This window comes from Perognathus longimembris, chromosome 23 (assembly GCF_023159225.1).
Source record: "Perognathus longimembris pacificus isolate PPM17 chromosome 23, ASM2315922v1, whole genome shotgun sequence".
Taxonomy (NCBI): Eukaryota; Metazoa; Chordata; class Mammalia; order Rodentia; family Heteromyidae; genus Perognathus; species Perognathus longimembris.
In genome coordinates this window covers 6,916,361-6,923,748 of record NC_063183.1, presented here as the reverse complement: position 1 = coordinate 6,923,748, position 7,388 = coordinate 6,916,361, and positions in this window count along the sequence as shown.

Below are 7,388 nucleotides of genomic sequence, written 5' to 3'. Positions count from 1 at the left end.
AAGCAAAAGCAAAATCCTATCTGGAAAATAACCTAAAAGCAAAAATGTGTGGCTCAGATGATTGATTGGCTAATAAGCACAAGGCTCTGAGTTCTAATCCCTGAGGGGTAAGGGGAACTTTCCTTTTTGTGCTAGTGCCAGTACTTGAACTCAAGGCCTCCCATTCTCCTACATTTTTAAAAATTATTTTTTGCTTATGTGGTACAGAGGAATTGAACCCAGGACCTCATTCAGCCACTCTCTAGAATCCAAGTCTCTCTGAGGACTTGGATTTATTGTTGCCTAAAGTTCTCTCCTTCACTAGAATGACCTGAGTCACACTTGCTTTTGTTCAGCAAGGATCAGAGGTTAGGGGTTAGTTGCTTCTCAGGACTAGTTGCCTTCCAAGCCTGATTCACTCATTCCTCCCTCCCTTTTTGCTCCTTCCTCTCTTTTTTGCTTTCTTTTCTTTTTGTTTTTTCATCATTATACTTATCTTTTCCCACTGAGATGTATGCTTTTTCTGTATTTTTTAACTTTCTTTTTTTTTTTTTGGCCAGTCCTGGGCCTTGGACTCAGGGCCTGAGTACTGTCCCTGGCTTCTTTTTGCTCAAGGCTAGCACTCTGCCACTTGAGCCACAGCGCCCCTTCTGGCCGTTTTCTGTATATGTGGTGCTGGGGAATCGAACCCAGGGCCTCATGTATACAAGGCAAGCACTCTTGCCACTAGGCCATATCCCCAGCCCCTTTAACTTTCTTTTTGATGCTAGGGATCAATCAGTGTCTTAAATTAAGCATGCTAGGGCAAACATTCGAATACCGAGCCATACATTTTCTGTAGTCCATATTCTAAAAAGTACAGTCGATATACAAGAGCTTTAGAGAATTTTTTATATTCTTTCAACTGGTGGTTCAAGTTTTCATTAAGATACTGTATTTCTACAACTTAGAGATAGCAATAGATTCTCATATGCAAATACAACCTACATCTAATTCATGTTGTGTAGCTCACTCAGGTACACATAAGCCTTTTGTCAAGAGGGGTGGGGAATGAGGGAAGAGGTAACAAACAGTACAAGAAATGTATTCAATGCCTAATGTATGAAATTGTAACCTCTCTGTAATTCAGTTTGATAATAATAAAAAATATATATTAAAAAAAAGACTTTTGTCTTGGTAGCTTGTCTAGCATGCATGAATCCCTGGGTTAGATTCCTCAGTACCACATACACAGAAAAAGCCGGAAGAGGGCTGGGAATATGGCCTAGTGGCAAGAGCGCTTGCCTCCTATACATGAAGCCCTGGGTTCAATTCCCTAGCACCACATATGTAGAAGATGGCCAGAAGTGGGGCTGTGGTTCAAGTGGTAGAGTGCTAGCCTTGAGCAAAAAGAAGCCAGGGACAGTGCCCAGGCCCTGAGTTCAAGCCCCAGGAATGGCAAAAAAAAAAAAAAAAGCAACCTCTGTGAAGATGCTCAAATCCTTTATGTAAAGTGATAATAGTTTTTTGTATTTTTGATTTTCTTTTTCTTTTTTTTTTTTTTTTGCCAGTCCTCTAGCTTGAACTGGGCCTGGACACTACCCCTGAGCTCCTTTTTCTCAGGGCTAACACTCTACTAGGTGTTGTGAGCCACAACTTAAAGTGGTAGTATTTGGATTTAAGCCTTTGTATGTGTTCCATATACTTTTTTTTTTTTGGCCAGTCCTGGGCCTTGGACTCAGGGCCTGAGCACTGTCCCTGGCTTCTTCCCGCTCAAGGCTAGCACTCTGCCACTTGAGCCACAGCGCCGCTTCTGGCCGTTTTCTGTATATGTGGTGCTGGGGAATCGAACCTAGGGCCTCGTGTATCCGAGGCAGGCACTCTTGCCACTAGGCTATATCCCCAGCCCTGTGTTCCATATACTTTAAATCATCTCTAGATTACTGTAATACCTAATCCAATGAAAATGCTATATAGTCATGATATTGTTCAGGGAATCACAAGAAGAAAAGTTTGCCCAAGAGTCCTTACAAATGCAGTTGTTTTGTTTTGAAATTTCCTTTGTGCTTTTTTTCCCCTCAAAGTACTGAGGACTGAACCTAAGCCCTGTACAGTCTAGGCAAACACTACCACTTAAGTCATGACTCCGCTTCTGTTTTGTATTTTGGTCCTCTTCGCCTCTCACTGGAAAATGCATTTTCTTTCTTTTTTTTTTTCCTTGCCAGTCCTGAGGCTTGAACCCTTGGTCTGAGCACTGTCCCTGAGCTTCTTTTGCTCAAGGCTAGCACTCTACCACTTCAGCCACAGCACCAGTTCCAGCCTTTTCTGTTTATGTGGTACTGAGGAATCAAACCCAAGGCTTCATGCATGCTAGGTAAGGACTCTACCACTAAGCCACATTCGCAGCTTGGAAAATGCATTTTCAAAGCAGGTTTTTCAGAACACCACTGGCATTCTATTTGAGTCACACCTCCACTTCCAGCGTTTTGCCTGTTATTTGGAGATAAGAGTCTCTCATATTTTTCTTCCTGGAGTTGGCACAGGAGCTACACCTTGGGATGCCAGGGAATAACTCAGTCTTTGAAGTCAGTTCTGAGTTCAAGTTCTTCATGACTGAGTCTCCAAGTGATCCTAGTAATTCACCAAATATCTCTGAACCTCATCTGAAAAAAGGGATGCAGCTCAGTGGTAGAGTACTGTAAAACTCTGGTAACATGCAACCAACCAAAAAAAGGATCAAACCCTAAATAACTAATCACTAACCTTTTTTTTTTTTGCTTGTTTTGTTTTTTTTTTTGCCAGTCCTGGGGCTTGAACTCAGGGCATGAGCATTGTCCCTGGCTTCTTTTTGCTCAAGGCTAGCACTCTGCCACTTGAGCCATAGCGTCATCTCTGGCCTTTTCTATATATGTGGTGCTGAGGAATTGAACTCTGGGCTTCATTTATACGAGGCAAGCACTCTTGCCAGTAGGCTATGTTCCCAGCCCCTGTGAGATCCAGGCCCAAGGCTAACACTTAGCAAAAAACTGTTCAGTGGATCCCTCAAATGAGATGTTAGAAGCTGGGCACCAGTGATCTCAGTTAGAAGCCAGGCCAGGTAGGAAAGTAGTAAGACTCATCTCCAACTACTCAGAAAAAGCCAGAAGTGAGACACTAGAACGTATAGGCACAGGCAGGAACTTCCTGAACAGAGTCCCAGGGGCACAAGAGAGAGCAGAGAAACTCAATAAATGGGACTATATTAAAATAAAAGGTTTCTACACAGCTAAAGACATTGCTACTAAACTAGAAAGACAACCAACCAATTGGGAAAAGATATTTCCCAGCAATGCAACAAAAGCCTAATATCCACCATATAAAGAGAGCTCAAGAAACTAACCCCTTCCAAACCTAAGAAACCAACCACTAAATGGGCAAAGGAACTAAATAGACACTTTTCAGAAGAAATAAAAATGTCAAAAAAAACAACACATGAAGAAATGCTCACCATCCCTAGCTATAAAGGAAATGCAAATAAAAACAACACTGAGATACCACCTTACCCTGGTAAGAATGGCCTAAACACTGAATTCAGAAGACAACAAATGCTGGTGGGATGTGGAGAAAGAGGCACCCTACTGCACTGCTGGTGGGAATATAAACTTGTACAACCACTCTGGAAAGCAGTCTGGAGGTTCCTCAGAAAACTAAACATAGGGGTCTGGGAATGTGGCTTAGCAATAGAGTGCTTGCCTAGCATGCATGAAGTCCTGGGTTCGATTCCTCAGCACCACATAAACAGAAAAAGCCAGAAGTGGCACTGTGGCTCAAGAGGTAGAATGCCAACCTTGAGCAAAAAGAAGCCAGGGACAGTGCTCAGGCCCTGAGTCCAAGACCCAGGACTGGCAAAAAAACAAACAAACAAAACTAAACATAGACCTTTGCTATAACCCAGCCATACCACTACTCCTAGGCATCTATCCTGAACAACAGGAACCAGGATATGACAAGGACACCTGCACCTCCATGTTCATTGCTTCACTATTCACAATTGCCAAGATATGGAAACAACCCAGATGCCCCACTACAGATGAATGGATTTTTTTAAAAATGTGGTACCTATATACAATGGAATTTTACACTGCCATTAGAAAGGACAAAATAATGAAATTCACCGGAAAATGGATGGAACTAAAACAAATCATGCTGAGTGAGACAAGTCAAAAACAGAGAGACAAACAGCATATGGTCTCTCTGATATGCAGATGTTAGAATTAAAATGCAAAGAGATAGAACAAAGTAAACAGGTCTCCAGGTACCAAAGTACAGTAAAAAGAAAAGAGGACACAAAATGAGTGGAAAGTGTGTGAGAATAGTAATAATAATATAGCAGAGGGGACCATCAGCTACATTGACACTGATGAAAGGGAACTAAGCAATGCACGTGTGGGAAAGGGAATGAAGGACTGAGTGAAAAAGGGAACAAATGTTGCTAAACAAAAGGGAAGTAATGTATATAACATCCGAAATGGAGAAAATGATTTTACTGTTAAAGTTCATAGACTTCATAGGCTATGTAGAGTAGAATGACAATTTTCATCATTGTGAAAGTTAAACTATATACTGTGAATTATATGTAATAACTTAAACCCAATTTTAAAAAAGAAAAGAAAAAGCCAGAAGTGGCTTTGCAGCTTAAGTGGAAGAGCACTAGCCTTGAACACAGAAAGGCTCAGAGACATCACCCAGGCCCTGAGTTCAAGCTCCAGGACCACAAAGAGAGAGAGAAACATGTTACGGACAGGAGCCAGTGGCTCACACCTGTAATCCTAGCTACTCATGGGGCTGAGTATCACAGTTCGAAGGCTAGTCTGGGCAGGAAAGTCCTTAAGATTCTTTCTTTCTTTCTTTTTTTTTTTTGACAGTTGTGGGGCTTGAACTCTGGGCCTGGGCGCTTCAGCTCAAGGCTAGCACTCTACCATTTGAGCCACAGAGCCACTTCCTTGAGACTCTTTTTGTTGTTGTTTCCAGTCCTGGGGCTTGAACTCAGGGCCTAGGCACTGTTCTTGAGCTTCTTTTGCTCAAGGCTAGTACTCTACCACTTGGGCTACAGTGCCACTTCCAGGTTTTTCTGTTTAAGTGGTACTGAGGAAATGAACCTAGGGCTTCATGTATGCTAGGCAAGCACTCTACCACTAAGCCACCTTCCCAGCCCTTCTTGAGAATCTTAATTCCAATTAACCGCTAGAAAACTGGACATGGAACAGTGGCTCTAAGTGATAGAGTTCTAGCCTGAGTGAAAAAGCTCAAGGACAGCACCCAGTCCTGAATTTAAGCCCCATGGCTGACAATAAAAAAAGTTAGTGGTAAGTTTAAGGTTAAGAAGAAAGTTCAGCTGCAAGGCCCTGTGTTCTAGAAGGCAAGAGCCTCTCAGTCTTAATCACCACCATCTCCTAGCCTCTGGAAGGGTGCTATAGAGGCTCATGGAATTGATGAAGTAGGCTGAGCTTCTCATCCTGATAATTGCTGTGTTGAGATATCTTTTCCATGCCCACATTAGCTGCCCCTTTGGTCTGCCATTCCATTTAGATGAAATGTTGGTATGGGCTTTCCTCAAGGCCAGGACTCTTCTCTTTTCTTTTCTCCTTCCCTCCCTCCCTCCCTCCCTCCCTCCCTCCCTTCCTTCCTTCCTTCGTGCCAGACTTTGAAGTCAGGCCCCACTTTACCACGTGAACCTGAGATAAGCAGGCCCTGTGAACAGACCCAGGATAAGCCCATTAGGGACCAGTCGGTCTAGAACTCTAACCACTGGGAATGCTTAACTCTGACCACCCCTAGAATGCCTCGAACCCTGAGCCAATCAGATTTGTACCTGTGTCCTAATCTTGCTTGCTTGAATACCTGATTGTTGTAACTGTTTTTTCCATTTATAAGCCCTGTGCAACCACAGCTCAGGGCTTCCTCCTAACCTCCGCTGTGTCGGTGGGTAGGACGAGACCTGAGTTGCAGCTCGCTTAAATAAAGCCTTGCCTTGCTTTTGCATTTCGGAATGTCTGAGTCTTGGTGGTCTTCTTGGTGGTGGTCTCGCGACTTGGCACAACATTTGGGGTTTCGTCCAGGATGGCCCCAGAGACCCCCGAGACCCCAGACTCCGAAGGTAAGAAAACAGCGCTGTTCATTCTGTGTCTGTGTCTGTGTGATTTGTAGTTTTGTTTTCTGTTTTGGCCGGCTGCCTGAATCTGAACCTGTAGGTAGTGAAGGACCAGCCGGAGTGGACGTGCATGTATGGGCAGTTCTGAAGGACTTGGGGGACGCCTCAAGCCCTCCACAGGGGGCTCAGGCGTCCCACTACCACCCTGAACCTGAAGGATTGGACCGGGAGGCCCTTCTAATGGGTGCCCGTCCAGTTCACTCTTTATTCGGGGTTGTCTGGTCCGCTCCTACACAGGAACGGGAGAGAGAGAGCCTCAAGACTGTGTGGTCTGCCCCCTCACAGGGGCAGGAGAGACACAGTGAGACTGTGTGGTCTGCCCCCTCACAGGGGCAGGAGAGACACAGTGAGACTGTGTGGTCTGCCCCCTCACAGGGGCAGGAGAGACAGTCGAACCTGTAAGCCGCAGCTCCCTAAGTCTGTAAGTGTTGTCTGGTCTTTGTGCCTGTGATTATTTTTGTGTGTTTCTTTCTTGTGCTGTGCCTGACTGACAAATGGATGATGGGGAACATTCCTTCCACTCCCCTGGACTTGACTTTAGCTCACTGGAAAGATGTACAGGTGACAGCTCACAGAGTGTGAGTGTCCGCAAGAAGAACTCTGGGGGACCCCCACCCAGCCTTCCTTTTTTTTTTTTTTTTTTTTTTTTTGGCCAGTCCTGGGGCTTGAACTCAGGGCCTGAGCACTGTCCCTGGCTTCCTTTTTGTTCAAGGCTAGCACTCTGCCACCTGAGCCACAGCACCCCTTCTGGCCGTTTTCTAGATATGTGGTGCTGGAGAATGGAACCCAGGGCTTCATGTATAGGAGGCGAGCTCTCTTGCCACTAGGCCATATTCCCAGCCCCCACCCAGCCTTCTTAAGCAGAAAATTATTTGGTGTGCTAAAATGTTTTACTAAGACTAAATGTTTTACTAAAACTATCAAGCCCTGGAAAATGAGGCTGGAGAATGCTAAAATCATTTGTTAAAGGTTTTTTGTCTTAAAATGTACAGCCAATGCTTATTCTGCGTGCTTTAAGATCTTTTGAATATGTATGTGTGTGCATGTGTGAGTGTGAACATGTTCAAGACTGCAGTATGATGCAAAAATTCAAATGGTCATACATAAAGTTTGGGCATTATTGCATTGTTTTAAGAACAAACGAGTTAAAAAGGATTTCTCAGGGTTCTTTAATTAGCAGTAAAAAAAAAAAGTGGGTATCTTAATAAATTAAGACTTGATTTAACAAAGAGCAAGCTGG